This window comes from Vidua chalybeata, chromosome 1 (genome assembly GCF_026979565.1).
Source record: "Vidua chalybeata isolate OUT-0048 chromosome 1, bVidCha1 merged haplotype, whole genome shotgun sequence".
Taxonomy (NCBI): domain Eukaryota; kingdom Metazoa; phylum Chordata; class Aves; order Passeriformes; family Viduidae; genus Vidua; species Vidua chalybeata.
The window spans coordinates 106,886,397-106,908,668 of NC_071530.1; the positions used below are offsets into that span (position 1 = coordinate 106,886,397).

The window sequence follows — 22,272 nt, forward strand, 5'->3', positions numbered from 1 at the left end:
ATGGCCGAGCTACTGGGTGGCATTGCAGTGTGGTGGGGTCATCTGACATGAGGGCAGGGGTGGGGCAGGGGTCTGGCCTGTCTCAGTGCCAGCTTTTGGAGCTGAGGATGATCTCTTCAGCCCCATGGAAGGGCAGTGGAGGTATTGCTGCTGTCACTTAGTGCACAGCCTGCTCCCTCTTCCTTCTGCGATACCTTCCTTCCCCTGCCACTTTCTGCCTCTGGCAACCACGTTCAGCACACCTGCATCTTTTGGGATGGTGTTTTGGCTTCATGTGCTACTGAAGGATGTGTAATGGGAGAGTGCCTCAAATCTAGGGATGAAGGCAAGTGAGGGCAACTGGCTTGACATTTGAGCATTAGTGCTCACGTCTCTTGCCACCCTCCTTCCCTGCACCGGCTCTGGTGGACAAAGTGAGCTGTATACTGAAGGTGTCCCACTCCAGCAGCACTCATACTTACATGTCAAAGCTGTTTGGAAGGAAGAAGTTTTGCTTTTGCTCTGGCTCCCTGCATGATTTCCTGTTCAGAACTCTAGTTCCCATTGCACAAGTATGTCGACTGGAGACGTGATGGTTACTTGGTGTGCCAAGTACCTAAGGCATGACTTACTTGGTTCCTCTCTACCAGTGTTTTTCTATCTCTCTAATGGGACTTGCAAACTCTGTGGTGGCAGCTGTATTGTGCTATTTCATCATTTTAGAGAGGGTTGCTCTTACTTGCCTGTTGTACCACATTTCAGCACTGGCTGATGCCTGGCAGTGGTTATCCTATCTGTCAGGAGGAAAGGGCGCTCTTGGCTCTCTCCTTCCACCTTGGCTCTCTCCTTCCACCTTGGCTCTCTCCTTCTACCTTGCCTCAGCGGGAGTGCAGGTGTAGGCACAGATATCCACTTTCTCCAGCCTCATATTCAAGACAGAAATAGTCTTGAGGCTCATATGGCACATACGTTAATGCCTGTACAAAATCTACATCTGAACCTGATCAAAGGTAGATACTGACCCCTGGGCCACTAGGGCAACTCGGACAGTCCTGTTCTCACCACACTATAGTTTTTAATATGATAATTCATATTTTTGCATGTAACCATACATAAATGACTGGAGAAGATTAGTTACCTGATTTGCAATAAAATTATCAACTTAATCAAAGGTTGTTACTGCACAACCAAGGATTGTACAAAAGATTTTTAATAAAAGAAACTGTACACAAAATAAAATAACAGTACCAACATTTACAAGCATGTGCTTGTCCATTACCTTGTTGTCACTTGTCCATAGCCTGGACCACAGGATGGGCAGAAGAAGGTTTTAATATGGCTCCTGATGTACCTACAAGAATCACACAAAAGCTCAAATTGACAAATGGCACTGAGGTGGGTTTAGCAAAATGTTCAGTGTCAGATGGTTTAAAGGACAGACATAGAAGCAGATGGACTTCTTCCAGGATGGGGGCTTAATTGTTGGTGGGGCAAATGGCATTCATACTCTTGCATGAGGAGAATTTTCTCTACTTTCATGCTGTCAAACAAGATCATTTTTAGAGAAATTGATGACAATTTGTCTTAAAAAAAATTCTTATCTATAAATCAGAACATCCCTCTCCCTAGGGAGAGGATGTTATGTGTTTTTGTATTGTTTAGATTATTGCTGGTGAACATCTGTTATGACAGTAGCAGCAAGGTTTGATAGGATTAGTTAAACTTCCAGTACTGTTAAGAATGTGAATTTCTCTCTCAAATGGAACCTTTTAACTAGGATCTACCTCCCTCACCACCATCATGTTAGGGTCAGGAGGAGGAGGAACAGAACTGTTCCTGAGTCAGACAGAAGGAAGATGCAGGCAAACCCTCCCTGGCGCAGGGAGCCCCATTTTCTGTGTCTGTAGTCTTCAGGACTGTGGTCTGCCATATTGGAGAAGCTCCATGGAGAAGGGTCTCCAGTCCATGTTGTCTGTACACCTCTTTCACTCTGAATTCCCATCACCATCACTTAATTGCTGTCTTTTTTGGGGTTTTCAGAAGCCTCTACTTTCATAGCTTTACTGAATGAAAGAAAATGTTCTGAGGGATGTTCCTCAGAGTGCTGTGAACTCCCAGAAGTGGGGTGAGTGCAGGGTATCCCTGAGCCCAGGCAGGGCTGTACCGACCCTCCAACATGCAGCTACTGCTCTTCAGCTTCTGAAGGAAAACTGGGAGGCACAAAAATCCAAAAGGGTTACAAGTGCCTCTGAAATAAATTAGAATGTAAGCTCCCCATGAACCCAAGCTGCTGTTGTGGGGTAACCACTGCCAAAGCAGAGCTTGCTTAAAAATACTGGCAATGTTTCTTATGAGTTCACCAATGAGTGCAAATCCTTTCACTGCTTGCAAGGTTCATTAATACCATTGCAGTGCTGTGTGAAAGCAAAATGGAAATATAGGGCAACTAATGAAAACAAAAGTTAAATACAATTTCCCAGCTTCCCAAGGGAACAGTTTTTTTTCAGGAAACAAATTTCTGCCTATATGTGAGAAATTGTGCAGCTTCCTTTTTTTACCCTTTCCATAAAATTTTATACAAAACTTGATCATAAAGAGGAAGAACATAGTAAAACAGTGTCTATTTGGAACAGAATATGGTATTATAGACTAGAGTACATGAGAAAAATCAATAGCTTTGTATAAGCGTGAAGTCCATAATCACTCTGCAGTCATACCTTGGAGAATTTATGCATTTTAACTGTCTTTGTATAAGACCTTCCAGGGAACTGCACATAATAATAATTAATCATGTAATTAATACTTAATTTACAAAGGAAACAGTATGCCCCACTCTCCTGCAGAGGCACTTGGGGTGATAAGCAACAGAAAAATAGAATTCAAATAAAAATAACTCATTAAAAGGAAGTAAAGAAAGATAATAAATGAAGGAGGAAAGATGTGCCACTGCAGATGCATAACAGAAAGATGCTTAAAAATTGTTCAGCAGAACAGAAGATGCTTAAAAACTCCCGGCCTCATCCTGCTCCTAACAAGACTCCCGTTTGCTTTGGTGGAGACAGGGATCTCGAGAGCCTTGGGAAATCCTCATCTGATACCTTATGAAAGCAGAAAAAACATCCGTCTTCCATCAAAGCCTAGTGGGTTTGTGAGCTGGAAGTCTGAGCACGCTTTGTAGTCATGAATAAACCCTACTAAGTGAACTGAACACCACTTACTGGTGAGCTTACTGCCTTCTCCAAAATAGATTCAGGAAGACTAAATAGGTGCTGACTTTTTCCAAAATTGGCTTAGCCCCGTGTTCTGTCAATTCCACTCTTTACTATGGCTGTAGGCATTTTCCTGGTGCCAGAGTAAAGCCTTACTGGTCTGTAGTTTTTGAAAATCACACTTGCAAAGCTTTCCTCAAGACTGTGTCATGGCTGCCATTTTTCAGTCCTGTGTTATGAAACAGAACCATCAGGTAAACTAAGATTCAAGCTAAATTTGGTGGTGATCAACTTCATATTTTGAGTTCTTTCATAGCTTTTGGGTTAAAAAAAAATCCTACCTCCTGATTTGCTATGATTTGAATTACTAATTTTCCCTGAAACATCGTCACTGATACTTTTCTTGTAATACATTTTTCAGGCTCATTCCCCATGTGTGAGGTGAGAAAACTTTCTAGCTTCTGATGTGCATGCTAATACAAATAAGTTGGGTAGATTTTGCAATGTGTTTCCCTTTGATGAGTTTTGATCCCACAAACTTTCTTGTAGGTCTTTTTGCTTTTTTTCCTTTCTTTCTTTTTTGCCTCTTTCTAGAAGGAGATGGTTCTCAGTATTTCTTGCTTTCATTAGTGTATCTTAGCACACATATATATAAAATTTAGATGAATATTATAAATGTAAATGTTCATATTCTTACCGGTTTCTTCACCTATGCATGAATTCCCCCCCCTTTTTTTTTTTTTTTTTTAATGCCTTTTTACTTATATTAGCCTCCTTTATTCTAACATTTATCCATACTGGCATATTTGAATCTTTTGGAGTAATACATCTTTAACCCAAGCCTCTGATGTGTAGTCCTTAGACATCTTCCACAACAGCAAAAGCACATTTTATATTACAGAAGCTCTCTTTATTTTGTTTTAAATTATTTGCTGATGTTTCTGTATCTCTACTTTTAAAAATCAAGTGTCACTTATTGTGATCTTTAGAAATTTTTCCCTCTGAAAGGAAAAGACATTTGAATGCATTATAGTCACTATTATAGGGTCACAGCTGCATCTTGAACCTTCTTTCAAAATCCTACTTAAAACCAAGTAAAACTACAGTTTATACCTCTTCTTGCAAATGGTCAGACTAGCTAATCTGAGGAGTTGTTTCCCGTGTCTGAAAACAGCCCCTGTGTTACAGCTGACACAGAGATGCAGCATGTGGAAGCATCTGACCATTGTGTATTTTCCCAGATTTGTTTATCTCCCTTCCTCAGTGGGATGTAGAAGACTAAAGATCTGCACTCCTTAATGTGTGTGGAATTCCAAGCCATGTCACAAATTATTTCTAAGGTGATTATTTAATCCTATATTCCCTAGTACTTTGAAAACCAAATTAACTTGTTGACTGAGTCTCCTTTTTATCATAGCATTTCAATGGGTCACTGATCATCTTTGTTCTCCTAAATAATAGGTGTGACTGTAGGGATACTTCCATTTTAAACCTGGCATTTCAGCTCATCCATCTTAGCTGTAGGACTCCTAATGTTTGTTTACAATCACCAATATATTTACAGTGGTCTGGTGGTCACTATGTCTTGTAGTGATCTAGTCAGTCTCACATGAACTTGTTAGATTGTGCTTCATTGTGGATTTTTGTCTTACTGCTATCCTAAATTGTGGAGTTGCTCTGACTCCAGCACTCCAGCACTATAAAACATCTTTCCCCACATTGTACCCATCCACTCATGTTTTTTCTCTGTGCTGGCAAAAAAAAAAAAAAAATCTCACTTTTGAGCTTTTTGAGCTCTTCCATATAGAAAATATTTGGGAGTCTTTCCCAAGTCTTTTTTCTCGGAGCTTGATCAGGCAGAGAGACTTCTGTGCACAGCAGCCAACACAAAACCCACAAAATGCCAAATGAGTTCCATCTCCCAGTGGAGCTGACTTTAGGGAACTCAGCAAAACTTATCTTCCAACAGCAGGTCATGGTTTTGGGAGAAGTTAGCACCTACAAGGCCATCTGAAATCCCAGAACTTGCAGGATATATAAGACAACTGTGGTTTGATGCTTTACATCATCCTTTGGAAAGCCACAAAGTAGTACACACCAAGTGATGAAATCCAATAGACTTTTTTTTGTATTTAATGGGTTGTTTTTCCTTGTATTTCTGTACTTCCTCCACAAGCAAATAATACCCTAGTGAGGCACAAGAATGAAGTCAGAATTTTCAACTGTGGCAGAGAAACTATTAGACATCTATAAATAAATATTTTTATTGCAACAGTACTGCATGAGCCAGTACTTTCTGGAAACCATATTCACATTGAGATGGGCTGGGGGACTATGTTGGGTTACCAGTGGTGGTTACTTGGAAGTGTTTGTCTGAGAGATGTATGCAGCCTTCTGAATATTCTCATTCAGTTGTGTAATTCCAAGCCCTGCAGTGTTGTTATCCCTTAAGAAAACTTCTTTCTATTTCAGAAGCACCAACTCTGAATGTTAAATCGAAAGGAGATAAAAGAATCACAGGGGTAAAAGCTGTACAATTCCTGCCCTCTTTATTATACAACAAGCTGGTTCAGTATTTGCTTTTTTACATTTTTATGCAGATATAAAAGGCTACTTTGGGAAATCTGTAACACTATTATTAAATGTCACTGAGCAGAGCTGAGTACAGTGATGACTCATCCTCAAAAGATTTGATTTAGTACACATTAACTTCCCAAGTGTTCTCATTTTGGACTATGACAACCAGAGTGCCCAGGTCTAAAGTAAGGACCATTCATATCAGCAGAAGTCCTTCCTCTAGCTTCAGTGATGTTTGGATCAAGAGCTTAGTAAGAAAGAATGTTCCAGAAATTTCAATATGCTTAATTATGAGTAATAATTATCTATAATCACAAGGAGCAACTTAAAAATCAGGCCTTGTTGTGCTACACTGCCCAGACAGTGGAATAGAATCTATGCCATAAATCTATTAAAAAAATTCAAATACAGTATTGGGAAGGGATGTGGACCACCATGAAGATACATGCAATGGCAGACATAAATGTCATGTTAGTTCAATTTCTGTTTCAATAGGTTAAGAAAGAAAAGAATAAGGGAAGGAACAAGAATTTTGAAGGAAAACAGGATAAAAGAAAGCACTAGCAGAAGGAAGACTGATAGTTTAGAAGTGAAATAAAGGTGGAGATTTCTAGAGAATGGGAAGGGTGTGGTTGTTGAATGCATCAGCACGGAGTCTGGTATATGACTGATCAGAATATTCCTACCAATAAATTAGCAGAGAGTCCTTAATTTGAACAATATTAATTTGGAATGAAGCCTCAAGTGTCAATGGACTTGCTTCAAGTATGACAGATAATGCTCTCTGCAACCCTGGTGCAATGGCTTCCCACTCAAATAATTCAATATATTAGATAGCACCTAAGCAGCCACCAGGCTTAGGGAGTGACATGAGAAAGACTCCACTTTTAATCAATAACGTGGCCATATTTAAGCTGCTTGGAACTATGAGTTTGGATGCAGACTTTCAGGCATCCTGTGGTCCTGGGAAAGAAAGCTTGTTTTGTTTTGATATTCCAGTGTTATTTAAATTATGGACTTAGCCTGGAGAAGTTTAGCTGTGAAACCCAGCTAGTGAAATGAGGAATGTTTATAACATTCTAATCTTCCTCTGTGTTTCAGACAAGCATAAGAGATCTGCATGAATAGCTAAAATATTTTTCAATAAGGAAAGGAATTTTCCATCTTATCCTTTCAGAATTGAACATCAACATTTACTCACACTTTCCTGAGCTGATTAAACAATTATTTCTATGAAGAAAATGGACTTGAGACTCTGTTACTCTGGGGAATCCTTGTATTAACTGGCTTAGGCTGAGGGGCTTCATTGGCAGTGGATCTTCACAGTAGGATGTGGCTGTTGCACTCAGAGACTCTCTGCTTTTGGTAGATACTCATCCTTATGGCTTCTATTTCCCTTGTAAAGTCCAAGAGATATCAGGGAAGGAAACAGGGAGAAGAAATGGGACAATGCTGGAGAGTTGCTCCCTCAGAGGCAATGGGAAGCACAGAAGAAATTAGAACAGCTTTGAGTTTCTGTAATTTTCACAGCAGGTTGGACATGCAGAGCTGCTGAGAATTAACACCTGTGTTTCTGCAGAAGGAAATCCTCAGGAGAACTGTCACAGACTTTGATAGAGATGGAAGCAGCAGGGTTCTGCAGAAACTGAAAGGCATCCCCTGGAAATGTTCTCAATGTCTCAGAGATTTAAGGTGAATGCTATTCTCCTTGCAACAAAGATAATAATTTTAGGTATCATGGATGCATGAAGATGCTATGACACTAGCATATAAATATGGAGGTGGGTGGTTACATCTATAAAATACTCCAGGAAAGTTGAAAAATTAAACTGTTAAACAAAATTAATTGCTAAATTACAAAATTAATTTAAATGAAATATTTATTTTTTGAGAAGGAATCTGTAACATAGAATGGAATTGCAAATGACAGCAGTAATTGACCAACTCGCTATGGATCTGTGAAGGTTTAAATCTGTGGGTAAATTCTTCAAGGTCAAAGTATGTTACAGGAGAGGTTATTTCAATGTCTAACAAGCAGATGGATATAAATCAGAAATGTTTGATGGCCTGAAGATGCCCAGGAGTTTTAAGCCCTGTGATAGTGTTGAGAGCTGCTTTCTGCCTTGTCCACTCTGATATGCTGCTTGGCATGAAAAGTAACCACCAAACTGGACAACACTGTGCTTGAACCTGGTGTCTGCTCCATTGAACAGATATTCTTGTAGATTTCCTTCCATTTTCTCTTGTGCACTGAAGACATTTAGTGATTTTGTCCTGCAGTTCATTTTTGTGATGCCCAGGTCTGTCCTACTGTTTGAGGATTTGGCAAGTTACTGCTGGTGAAGAGGCCAAGGACAGGACAACTTGCAGATGAAGTCTGCCTGAGATGAACAGGAAGTGTTGAGTGTCAAGAGAGAAGTGGAAAAGATGAGGAAACAAAAAAAAAAAAACATTCATGAGATGAGGTACAAATACAGCATATGATAGCAGTAGAGGCTACAGAGGAGGCAGCGGAACTTTCAAGAGTAAAAAAGAGACAGAACCAAATGTGGGAATAAACAAGGAAACAGGGAAGGCACACTACACGTCAGGCCTTAAAATGCAATTTTTCTCACTTCATTTCATCACTGAATCCATTCCAGCACATCTAATAATACAGTGGTTGAATTAGAACACCCTATTGCATTCACTGTAAGACCTTGTGGAAAGATTATTAAATTTCTCTGGTTTTGAGAAATTCAGTTACATCATGCCAAATGTGGGCAGAAAGGAAAAAAAAATCACTTCCCCTGTGCAGTGTTAGTGATATATAAAGCAAAGGAGAATCAATTTAATACATCACCACTGCAATGTGAATTTCTAGAATCATTGAGCTGAAAAGTACAATCCCACCAGTCTGGTACCATGAAAATGAAAGTTGATGTCTGCCTGGATCAATTTTATCATGAAAATAATGGCATCACTCTGGGCACAAGATTTAAAGCCTTCAAGGCTTTGGGAAAGACACACTCAGTAACCTACATACGAAAGCAGATTGATTGAGAGTGGCTGGAACACACATAAAGCTGACATTTTTACCCATCGTGGCCTTTATCAAGACTGATAGGCTGAAACATTGTCTTTCTGAATGTTCCCACTGCTTTCATGTGTAAGCTCCTGGGTTTGAATTAACTCTTGAGGCTTTCACAAGGTGTGTGCGTGGTACATCTGATATACCACAGGATATGTCTTGATGATGTAAAGAAAATGGCCTAAATTTATCCTACATTTAGATGCCTCAGAAGGAAGAGGTTATTTTCACTCTTTAGTTTTCTTCTTATAAATAACAAAGTCTAGACATGATCAGATATGTCTTCTGAGACCAAACAGCCTTTTGTGCAGATATAAACTTTGGACATGCCTTGATTGTACAGGAACTTTTACCTGTTGCTGGGTGCCTGACCCTGGCAAGTGACACATGTACTTTACAACCTCTGAACCTCTGGCCCCTCTAGATTCACAGAGACGTGGTGCGGGCCGCCCCGCGCTGTGTCCCGTAGGGTGACCCGCGGAACTGGCGACGTTTCCGTCCCAGGTCCAAAGGACCACTCCCCCGGCCGACCTGACACCTGTGCCTGGGTGTAGTAATTCCTCTCAGCAGAGACAGATGGGAGTGTGGAGATCCAACTGGGTTTTATTATAGGGTCAGGTTGAGGGTCCAGAAGGGTAGGATGAAAGCAGGTAGGCTGGGAGGGAGGCAGGTGAAACAGGCAAGGGACACAAACCACAGCAGAAGGGAACCAGGGACGGAGCACAGACAACCGTCAAAGGCAGGAGCCAGTGGCAGAAGCCCTGACAGGGGTTGGGTACAGAGTATATAAACAGGGGGAAGGGAGGAGGGGACAGGATACAATAAACCAGTGGGGATAGGGGTAGAGGGAGGAGCTGAGGTGGGGTGACATACATTTGACCAATAACAAAGCAGGAGGGGAGCGACTGCAACAAGGGAGCCAACGGGAGAACGGGGAGCACAGAACTTTCTGGACTGTGGGAGTGAGCCCAGAGTGACTGGCAGGTAACTATTAACATGTGGGAGCGAGGGATCTTGGGAAATTGTTGCAGTGGCTCTCCCTGACTGAACAGAAGAATCCTCCCAAGGTATCCCTCCCTGTTACTCTCAACCCCAACGCCCACAAGGTGGTACCACTCAGCCAAGACTTTGGATCACAGAATAGTTTGGGTTGAAGAAAGACCTCTAAGATCATCAAGTCCAACTGTTAGCCAAGCACTGCCAAGTCCACCTCTGAACCACGTTCCCAAGTGCTACGTCTACATCTACATGTCTTTTAAGTACATCCAGGCGTGATGACTCAACCACTTCCCTGGACAACCTGTTCCAATGCTTGACAAACCTTTCCAAGAATATTTTTTTTCTAATATACAATCCAAACCTCCCCTGACACAATCTGAGACCATTTCTTCTTCCCTTGTGACTTGCTACATGGGAGAAGAGACCACCCCCCACCTGGCTACAGCCTCCTTTCAGGTGGTTGTAGAGAGTGATAAGGTCCCTGCTTGCGCCTCCTTTTCTCCAGACCAAACAATCCCAGCTCCCTCAGCCTCTCCTCATCAGACTTGTACTCCAAACCCTCCACCAGCTCCACTGCCTTCTCTGGACACATTCTAGCATCTCAATATCTTTCTTGTTGTTAGGGGTCCAAAATTGAACACAGGATTCAAGGTGCCCTCACCCGTGATGAGTACAGAGAGACAATCACTGCCCTGGTCCTGTTGGCCACACTATTCCTGGTACAGGCCAGGATGCCATTGACCTTCTTGGCCACGTGGGCACACACTGGCTCATGTTCAGCTGCTGTTGACCAGCACCCCCAGATCCTTTTTGGCTGCCAGCTTTCCAGCCACTCTTCCCCCAGCCTGTAGCAATGTGCCATGGGGCTGTTGAGAGCCAAGTGCAGGACCTGCTTAAATAGGTCCCAGCACTAAAGAGAACTTGGCTTAAGTCTGTTAACATTCCAGCCTAAAATAAAGCAACTTTTTAGTAGCATGAGAAAAAGTTAAGAAAGCAAGGAAGCAAACTAAAATAAACCTGGGTTCATTTTAGGAAGTAAACAAAGGCTAATGAAAATGCTAATAAAAAAGAAAAAAACTTAATATGCTATTATGAAAACATATAGTAATTATGAACATTAACATCATCAGAGGCTGGTGCAAAGAGAGTTGCTTGGTATTTCCCTGAAGATAAAAAGCATCTGTGTGCATCAGGAATCATAATTTTTTGTTTCTCTGGGGTAGAGGATGATATGCAATTGCTAGGCTTCCATTTACTCTATACGAACGTTACCCTGTGCAACAGTGGCTGTCAAAAAGTATTCCATAACTAATGGCAAAAAGCAAATGTCTAATAAGATAGATTCACATGTTGCCAATTAGGTGAACAAATCCACTGGAAGATTTCAAGTAAATTAAGTAAAATCTGTGGAATAAGCTACTGTTGAGCAACACTTTCTGCTGATTTGCTCCAAAAGCTTCCACAATTTCAAGAAGGAAGAAGGAGAAGCCCAATGTGCCCCAAATTATTTACTCATGAAAAACCACAATCCAAAATAACAAAAAGTTTGGCAGAAAATTATAAAAATGTCCAACTGCATATTTTTAGAGAAAAAGGCACTTGTTGCTGATTGAAAAGCAGAAACTGTGGCTTATGCCAGATCTTAGTATTTTTGGAGCTTTGAATCAGACTAAACCAAAATGCAGCTAGAACAAAATGTGCTACATAAAATGAGAGATGAATAGTGTGGCTCTTGTGTCCCAGTACTGACAGTTTTCCCCTACAGCTAAACAGCTGTTGGGCCAAATTACTTGTTGATGTCATTTGTTGTGCCCCAATCATCTTAAAGTGCAGGGGAGAAAGCAAGAAGAGAATACACATGAAAAAGCAACTGAAGGGTAAAAGCATCATTTAGATCATAAGTAAGCAAGTTTGTTTGTTGTCTGGTTCCCTGCTTAGAGACCACACACTAGATGGACAGCATTTCTTTGTTATCACTTGTAAGTTAATACTATGTTTGAGATGGTGTCAGTGTGGAAGGAAGGTCTTAATTTACCATGAAGGCAAGTTAATATTATCCTAAAAAATATGGACATAGTTAATAGTTTTCCATGGCCAGCATACCGTTGAACAAACTATCCAATACATATATTGACAGATAATCAAACATGATCATAATAGAAAACTCATCTGTTTACAGGTTAAACCAAAAAGAGATCAAGGGAATGTATCCATGAGTCCAGAACTGTCATTGAATACATGACTTCTCCAGAAATAAGTCCATATATTCCCTTTTCAATAAGCAATCAGCCTAACCAAAAATGCAAACTCAAAGGCTCAGCAGTGAGGGTGTTATAATTATTTACCCACCAATGGTCTTGCCATATATTCTTGGTTGTGTTTTTTAGAGCAAGAATTGACTCAAGAACCTTTGGGAGCTGAAAGCATATCTTGTCTTCCCTGTCAAATCATCAGATGGGTAAACTGCTATTTACTAACAAGTTCTTATAAATAGTGAAAGGGTTTTAAACTGCAATGTTAAACACATTTTGGGTCATCCCAGTTCAAGAAGGATGAACTTAGCCTAAAAAACATGTTGTGAACTGGTGCTATGATGGCATGAAGACTGTGGGAGCTCTTTGCAATAGAAAAGACTGGAATATTTTGACTTTCTCATGCCCAGAAAATGAAATCTGGGAGGGAGTTAAGCACACACACCCACACCCCCACATACACCTACACACCCAAAAGGGTTTTAGCAAAAATAGGTCCTGAACCAGCTCTTTAACAGTGAAGTCAAAAATCCTACCAGACTGGAAGATGGCACTTGATGAGCTTCTGGAAGGGCTTTTCAGGCAGTAGTATCTGAGAGAGCTGTGGGCTAGAGCTGATGAACCAAGAGACGTGATCTACTTTCAGCTTCCTAAAACTGTTATTTGTTTTCATACACAAGGTCTGTTTAAACAATCTGCCCTGGGGAGCAGACTGAGGAGCTGGCTCTGGCTTCCAGTCACACACCTCCTGCTCCAGGGAGGAAGCACTCTGTGAAAGACTCCATCTGCTGCTCCACCTCAGCGTTGTTTCTTGGAGCAGTCATGAAGTGAGAATTGTAGATCAAAGAGTAAATTATGGTCCTCTTCTGATAATGGTAACAGTGGAACTAGTTTATGCATTTATAGACATTATGAGGCCAAATAGAAAAGAAAAAGGAATCTCAAATCCAGCTGGTAAGTGTAAGCTCTTCCATGTCGGACCTATTTTCTCCATTCCACTGTGCCTCTCCTTGGTTGGACCTGTCACAGTATCATACAAAACGTACAAATCTCCATACTGACACCCTCAGAACTTATTTTCTTGTGCCACTCCACTTCTCCCTTTTGAACAAACAAGCAAATACTTGTTGCTGAAATAAAATCTTTAAATTTTAGAAATGCTCCAATTCTTTGTTTCAGCTGACTTCTGTGCACAATCAAATTTAGAGGCATTTTGAAATCTACATTTATCACAGGTTCCTTACAGGCAATCTTGCAATCTTCTGACCCAGCCTCCACCTGCTCCCCCCAAAACATTTTTATCGCTTTATACATCCCCTCTGGATATTCAGCTGTATCAGTTGCTATTGATGGAGTTGTTTGAGTTTTCTTTCAAGCTGTAGGTTTTGTCATAGAAATCTTACATTCTAGATCTGTATGTGGTTTATCTGAAAAGCTGTCAAATCAATAAAATTTTACTTCAGCTGCCAGATAAAAAAATCTATGTGTCCATTTCCCCCATAAGGATTTAACTAGTCATTATGTAGCTGATGATAAGTGAATATAAAAGGGAGCCTCTCATACCACATGGCTTTTAGTCATGTTCTTTCTTCCAGGCTGGCCTAGACCATGGACCATGGCCTCTTCATTTCAGTTAAGGGTTCCTCTTTCCTTTCATGTCCTGAGGAAAAAAAAAAAACCACAATGTAAGTCCATCTATCAAGCTGGTCACCTTTGTAGCAATCACATTTTAATGCCATTCTGGTACTAAAGCCAAGCTCTGCTGGGTGCTGTCACAGCAAGTGCTGGTACCAAAGGGGGAGAGGCAGCTTCTCCAACCAACTCAGTATTTCTCAGCCACTTTAAAATGTTTCACACTCTCTTGCCCTTTCCTCAGGCAACAGGACTGTGAACTTCCAAAATATGCGAGTGTATTTCAGCTACTAATACTGAGTTCTGCTGCTTCTGAGATTATTTATTTATGTATTTGAAAATTAGTGTATGTGAAAAGTTCCTAATTAAATGCCCTGGCTGTAAGTTGTTCATTGACAGAAGAATTATTGCATGCCTGGGATGAAGTCTGCATAATCCATTTAAAGTCACATTAAAAATCAAGAAGGAAAACTTGACAGATAAAATTTGACCTTTTTTTTTTTTTTGCTCCTAAAGAATGAAAAAAAGCTTTACCAGTTTTTTTTTTTTGTAATTTTTTATATTTTTTCATGTATAAAAATGTCATGGTTTGACACTGGTGCAATGCCAGCACCCCCATGAAAATGCACCTTCCCTAAATAAATGCTGTGAGATGTTATCAGGGACAGAGCAGAGCAGGCCCAAGCTTAATAACAAAGGAAAAAAACTTTATTAAACTACTACTAATACAGAAAACACATAAACTAAATCCAGGATGAAGACCTTTTAAAACCACCCCTCCTCCTCCCAATTCCAAACACACCCAGCCATGAAACATCACCCGGGATTCTTGATCAAATTACCACCCTTCAGGTAATCTATGCTTAAACTATCAAGGGAGAGAGAAGTCTCTCTTGCACCACAGACCCCCCAGGAAACACAGCTGCCCCCCTGTGTTTCCCTGTCACACATGGCAACCGCCCGGAAGAAAAATCTGCCAGTGTGACACTCTCCTTTCCATGTCACAGTGCTCTCACCACCGTGCATGGACAGACTGCTCATAGGGCTCCTTTAAGGATGCTTTGCCACGGACCCAAAGATACAACAGTTCAGTTTCTCATCCTGGGACTACAGTCCCCCCCATTTTCCCCTGGGGCCGAGGGGTCCAAAAACAGGACTCATCTTCTTTCTGAAGACAGAGGGTATCACCATTCCCTCTTCAGCTCTCTTCGTTTCTCGCCATTCTTGTGCTGTTCGAAGCTGAAACAGGTCTCCCTGGGTCACCACTGCATCCCCCTAAAATGCAGTCTCTATTGCAGGAGATTTTGGTTCAGTCCATGGCTAACAAGAAAAGTCCAGCTAAAAAGCTACTTCATCATCTCCTCCCACCTAAATATTTCTTCTTCTAACATCTCAGGTCCCGGACTATCTCTCTTCCACTACAAATCAAGGAGGAGTAATACTTTTAAAAAGCCCTCATTCCCTCGAAAGGGTTAAAAGTTCAGACTCCCTGGACGGCCGATATCTCAGTCCGGCATTCCGCCTCCCACGCTGGGCATTTCCCCCCCCCTTCTCCTTCTCCTCTGCCGGCAGATTTCCAGGTGCCGCCAGGCTCTCCGTCTCTTTTTCCCACATGGGGGGGGCAAAGGCATCTCCGCTTCTCTCCACCCTTCCGTCCACAGGAGCTGGCTGGGTTCCAGACCCTCAGCCCCCTCGGCCTACCTGGACAAGGCCGCGTGGCTTCCCCTCCCCCACCCAGCCTAAGGCTGGGCAGGGGGGGAGTCTGCACTCTCTGACGACCGGAACCAAAAGAGAGAGTTCTCCTGGGAGTTCTTGCTTTTAACCCCCTGTGTTCTCAGAGGCGTGTCCATACTTTCAGTGGTCACTCCAGGTGCCAATATCCAAACCTGACCACTGATTGGTTTGACCCAACTTCCTGGAAAAAATTCACATGAAAAAATGGCAGCTACCTTCCCTCAGTAGCCCTAGATATTTGATGCAATTTATTCTGTGGACTATCAGTGTACCTGAATTAAATCTACGATGACTCAGGGGCTGCCTGAGCACTAAATGACAAGTCTGAAACTCATTTGACAATGACAAGAGTCTGAAACACTAAAATGACAAGAGTCTGAAACTCTTGTCTCCAGCGAGCTGAGAATGAAGAAAAGTGGTTCAGTCATTCCAGATTGAGATTCAGGATAAATCCCCAGCTCTACCACAGACTTTCTGCATGTCCAGGACATGGGAAGCTCCTCAGGATTCAAGCCCACAGCTTTCAGCCTAAACATAAATTTTCAGAACCTGTGATGGTAGGCCTTTTTAGTATCCAAGTATCTCCCAGGGAGGGTCCAAAGCAGCTGAGCTCCTGCTGGGCCAGCACAGAAGGGCTCTCACTCCAGTAACACGCTTTTGCTTACCCCCACCCAATCCATTGGTGTGGATTAGGTGTGCAGCACTGGGTTTGGTGTCCCACACTTCCCCTGCAGCACCAGGGGCAGAACGGGCTTGGCAGTGGCCCAGCAGAGCCTCAACTCTCCCCTGCAATAGAGCACTGGAACCTCTCTAAAGACCAGTGAGAACCTCCTCCCTCTCGTGCAGCATAGACACTATCCTGCTCAGATCCTGGTAGATAATCTGTCTACCATTTCCTTGGAAGCCTTAGATGATTTGAATGGTGATTTTTACCACCTGGTGCAGTACCCTGTGCATGGTGGTGTGTATATCTGTTCCTTCTCCATCCTGGAGTGAATGTTGCCTTTTGCATGGGATGCATCTTATCCAAACATTCAACTAGTGAGGTTTTTTTTCTGGAAGAACGTCCTGAATTCAAAGCAATTCCTCACTGAACGATACCTAAAATTATGATTTTCTCTCTCTCTAAGACCTCTTTCATATGTAGTTACCCCACACTGAGACAACTTTCCCAGGAGGAAAAGAGTGCTCCTGTCCTCCATTCCTCTGCCATCACGTAGTTGTTTCCAGGCTGCTTCCAAGGATTCTCCTGCAGAGGAAAGGATGGATTACTCCTCTGTCTCCCTGTGATACCATCCTGGAAAAGTAGCACAGGGTAGCACAGGTATCCTTACTAACCACACTGCTATTCAAGTGGCCTTTATGTAGTGTTCACCTTGCTGACTGGCACTCAGACCACTTTTTAAGTTGAGTCACACAAAAAGGTGAGGTGGGCATGGATGTCTGCTCCATGAGAAAAAGCCAGGTGGATACATGAAATTGGTGCCAAGCTGCTCAGCTCTGTCAAGAGTACAGTGCTCAAGGGCAGCCCTTCAAGGCTCTTAATGAAATTAAAACCAAAGATGTAGACAATTCTAATGAAAACTCCTGATCAGTTTGAGACAGGAGCTGAGACACTGTGACTGGATGATCCAAATGTGGGATTTTGGCACAAATAGCTGCAGCTCAAAAACCCTGCATGGATTTTTGGGTGGCTTTAGTTAATTAATCTTGCTGTATTCAATATCAATAGAGTCAAGGCACTTGCCCATGCTTAGGGACCGTCACTATAGGGCAGCACCTCCTCAGCTGTAACATGAGAATGTATATAACAAGGTGCTGTATGGAGTAGCACGTCCACACTTTGGTGGGAACAGGAAGTGAGGAAAGCATGTGAGGAGAAACAGACTGGCAGGGAATGTGAGGAACCACTGGAGGCAGAAGATGTGAGTGCTGAAACCAGAGATACTCCAACAGCAGATTTTCAATTTGATTTGGCCCATGAGTAAACCTCACCCAGATTGCACCAAGGCATGAGATGTCCTGAAGAAGTCTTGTATTTTCTCACATCATCCCAGTCTCCTGGGGAACAGCTGCTGGTCACTATCAGAGTTATCAGCCCTGAAGTCAACATATAGTAGCTGCCAGAGTGCTTCCTGCAGAGCACTCCTCAGCAAATTACCCAGTAGACCTCAACAGAAATTAATTAAATAGCTGTACTTAGCCTATAATGTAATCAATGAGTCACACCACTATGTTATGTGGATGTAACTGCCTGGTTGTAGAAAGATTATCCAGCACAATGTGGTTTGGGTTTATATGTCATTATTTAATGATCATTACCCCCCCAAGGATCAAAAGCTACCTTAAAAATCCTCCTGCCAGTGATGCTGGAATATTTGCCCTTTGTATTATATGAACAACTGGTGAAAGTTTCTATATCTAAGGACCAGCACAGAAATTAGTTTCTTTCAAGTTTCCACGTTGCAGGAAAATATTTTGCAAATTAGTTTTATTAAATGAAACTCACCTTCTGTTTATGGAGCTAACACCAGTCTGAATGTGAAGTGCTTAAGAGAGCACAAATCAAAATCACTTTCAAGTTGACTGACCTGCCTTACCTATAAATCATCCTGCCCCAGTTTGAATGCCTCGTAGACCTCAGCTGGGGCTTGTCTGCACTGGGGATTTGCTTTTGCCCTACTGTGTGGATCACTAATCCAAGCCCCTGGTTGAATTCCATCTTTGACAATTTACTCTGCTAGGAGGATGTTCCTGTGCAGTCCTGCTAGCTGGGGTGGAAGGTCACACGAGGAAGGGCCTTCTGTCTTAAAAAGGTGAACATTTTTGTTAATGTGGATTCTGCTGGGTGTGACCAATGGCATCCACTGAGCACGGGGATGCAGCTGTCCACCCTGCATTGCTGCTACTGCTGCTCCTACTTATGAGGGTTGGCATAATCACTGGGATTTAGGCCTTGCTGACTCTTCCACAGTATTTTGGATTAAATAGGATATAAATTTAAAGAACAGGTTCTGCTCCTAAGGACCTTTTTAGGCAAATAATTCTTGAACTCTTTACAGCTTGCTCTATAGGTACTGTAACTGTCAAGAGAGAAAATGTTTCCTTTGAAATGGCATTCTCTTTCCAGACTTTGGCAAGTGTTGTCATGTTAAGTGGGAACTGTGACCTTCATGTACAGTGCAGAGAAGCAGATAAAGATGAAATACAGATGTCATTTGTGAATGCTTATTTCTGCAACATATATTTTCTTTTTGACAAGGCAATACTTTTTAACAGATACATTCAAGCTCATTCTAGCTATAAAATTCAGATTCAGATCAGGAGCTGGACTTTCTGAAGCATCTTCTTTTGGATCATACTAGGGCTTAAGATTGACATTATCTGATACAAGACTAGTTGCAGGGTATGTAGAAGATATTTACTTTTACCAGGCTTTCAGAATAATTCAGTGTAGTCTGTGATAGCTATAAGCATCTCATTTTCCTGCTTTATAACACAGTAAGTACAGCAGTTTGCCTGTTCCCATTCATTTCTCTGTGCTAAACTGTCCCATTCTCTTTGGTTCCTTTCATACTGAAACAATATCAGGCTCCTATTCATCATGCCTCTGCTGTATCCTTTCCAAACCTGGGTGTATAAAATGCTGGAGCTGCAGCATGAGCATTATTGATGCTTATTGTGGGACTTTTTCTCTCTTTAAAAATCAGGATAGTGCTCACCTATTTTTTGTTTAATGGCAATTAAATTCTGAGCAGATCTTTACATTAAATGATCAACAGTGCTGCTTGGGGACTTCTCCTTAAACATCAGCATGTTTGCATTCTTCCTGTGCCAGTACAAAATGCCTGAGATCACACTACACGGCCCTCCATTTTCTTGTGTCAGATATTAGCACTTAAAATTTAACAACTGATGAGCACATTTTGCAATTGGCTGCATTTCTCCATTTTATTTTCTTCTGGGATTTTGATATGTCTGGCAGGGGATGTAGGATATGAAGGAGACAGTCCTCCAGACTGTGAATTATCCAGCAATAGCAATAAGGCCTGCATCAGAGGAGAACAAGTAGGCATCTTTTTAGTCTGGTAGGGTGAGCCACTGTAATAATCCCAAATGTAGAGGTATGTGGAGTTTTGGTTTTTTTTTTTTGTTTGTTTTTTTTTGTTTTTTTTTTTTTTTTGTTTTTTTTTTGTTTTTTTTTGTTTTTTTTTTTGATGTGATGAAGAAATAAATGCATTTGGTTTATGAGGCAAGGTTTTGGTAGCAGGGCAGCTGCAGGATTCGTTTCTGTGATATGAGGAGCTGCTGCCACAAGGGGCAGACCCAGTTTCAGCCAGCTCCAATGTAGACCCAGGGTTGCCCAAAGCTGAGCCTCTCAGCGATGCCGGTGTCTCCTCTGAGATAATTGATTGAAGATAGGCTGAAAAACGCCATGTGCTTCTGGTCAGCTTCCTTTCTACCTAGTCTTGACTGAATGACCAAGCACAAATTTAAGTCAGAGGAGACTTTCCTTTTAATATTTCCTCCCTTTTCCTTCAGACCACATTATATGAACTCATGGTACATGAACCAAGCAGGAAAAGTACAGTAGTAAGAACTCTGAAGGGCTTTAGTATTGCATTAGTGCACTTCACTCCCCTTGGTATAATATAAAAATGGCAAAGATGGTATGGAATGAGCCTTTTTAATAACTCTCCTAAGTGTTCTATTAACTGCCGTGTATCATACAAATGAGATGCAGAAACTGGGGAAGCATTTTCAGTTGCTGAGTAAAAACAATTTAGGGTGTAAATGTACTTCCAGATCTGCACACAGGAATCCTGCCAACCAGGCTTGTGTTAATTTTATAATTTTTTTTAAAGTTTTAGTAGAGAAGTTCATGACACAAAAGCACTGGAAATATCCTTGTATCGAGTCAGTGTGTTTTTGAGGCTAAGAATAGCCTGCAATCTGTGCCACACTGTAATGGTTGATGGTCACCTCCCTATTTTGGACAGAAGTCAGGGCTCACGCTGGCTCTTTGAGATGTCTTCTGTCCCAGGTTTTCACCTGAATGCCTTCAACCTCAGGGTCTGAGTCTGTCAACTGCCTTGGTGAGTACTGATCTTCAGACACATCTGGAGTCCCTTTACAGGGGCTGGTGAAACCAGCTTGGAGTGGAACTGCTGGAAATATATTTATATTTATACATATATATAGTAGATATATGTACATTTATACGAGCATAAAATGCTTATGCAGCTAATTAAAGGCAACTGTGACATTTTGTGGCATGTTGATATAATGCCATTAAAGTGAAATGTCTGTCAAACACCTGCTGCTCTCTGTGCCCTCCTACCTGGCAGCACTGCGAGGACAGAGACTAGAGGCATGCACAGCAGAAAAGCTGCTGTGTGGCATGCTTTTATTTCAGTTTATGCCACATACAGCACAAAATGCTGTAATTTTTGTTTTCAATTCTCCTTTAAAGTCCTCAGCGATTGTATTTATCTTTGTTGGTACACAGATACCATTGTGAAGAGGGATGATACTTCTTAATAATGTATGTTTCTCCCTTTTTCTCTCTCCTTTCTTGTATGTATTAGGCAAAAAAAAATAGATCAAAGAAATGCATTTTGCTTAGGAGGCACAAAAATTCATGATTATCCTGATCTTTTTCAGGAAGGCTCAGATGAAGACTTATACATTGACCCACTATTGATTACCTCTTTCCAAAATGTTATGCAGAAAAACCTCTTAGACTTTCTGTACAGAATCTGACCTTTTGTAAAAGGCTAATCATGCCCTAGGTAAGCCTTTTTAGGATTAGAAAATATCATAATTTTAGGTGCCAGTCTAAGCAGGAACACCATTGTTGACCAATGTGAATGTCTGCTCAGAATTTGAAATAATAACAGAAAGGTAAGTGCAGATGCCAGGATCATATAGTTTTATACTGCTTGGATGCTTCCTGAGAGTTACTAAAACCTGCAGCAGATCTGAACTGGGACTGTGGGCAAATGCATTTCTGAGAAGGAGGAATTTGTATGAGGTGCATTTCCCTGCTCATATGCTGCATTCCACTGGGCAGGTATCTTCTTGAGAGCAAGAATATACACAATGAGATTTCTTGAGATGGAATGGATCATTGGTCATTGTATAAAATGTCTTTATGGAATTGGCAAATGGAAAGGATAAGGATAGGCTACCATCTAGTGGATACATTGTAAAATTATTACATTTGTATTTTACCCATTTTGTGACTTGAATGGCTAAACTAAAGAAAATAAATTCAATTCTAACATGCTGAAGTGCCACCTGAAAGCACACTAACTATTTGTGCATTCAGCCTGATTTTAAAAAACCTTGCTGTGCTTTCTTCTGGTACCTCAAAGCAGCTCTGCTTGTTCCAAAGCCAAAAGAGAGAGGACAAAGAATACCATATTTGTCAAGTGTTCTTATTCCTTATTGACCTCTAGGATGCAAACATACAAATGCACATTAGTATCTGTACGGCAGTTTGAAGGTGTAAAACACAGAGAGAGGGCTAAAGTAGACAGAAGAGAAGAAAGAAGACATTAACTCAAATACCATGGCACATGTCTAAAGGCACAACATAAAATAGTTGTGTAGCTCAGCAATTTCTGCAGGAGGAGTATAAGTCTAATTTTCTTTATAGCTCTGCACTACCTAGCTGGCATCAGCGCAGGGATTTCTAACCTGAACTGCCATGCTTGCCTCTGGAGGACTAAGGCCTCAGAAGCATCTTGATATGCATCTTGATGTACACTGAGCTCTTTGTGTGATGTGGGTAGGAATAACAAAAGTAAGTCATGCA

At 41.4% G+C, this 22,272-nt stretch overlaps 1 protein-coding gene across 2 annotated transcripts in view; it reads left to right on the top strand.

Annotated features, from left to right (window-relative positions):
* The window catches only part of LOC128799304 (histamine H3 receptor-like), a 91,616-nt gene that overhangs the window by 42,382 nt on the left and 26,962 nt on the right, over window positions 1–22,272 (top strand). The window contains exon 4 of one of the 2 annotated variants that reach the window (XM_053963625.1): window positions 12,222–12,269. The exons of the other annotated variant lie outside the window; for it this stretch is intronic. The gene's annotated coding sequence lies outside the window, so the exon portion shown is untranslated. Of the gene's footprint in view, window positions 1–12,221; window positions 12,270–22,272 lie in introns of those variants that run through there. 2 annotated transcript variants of the gene reach the window in all.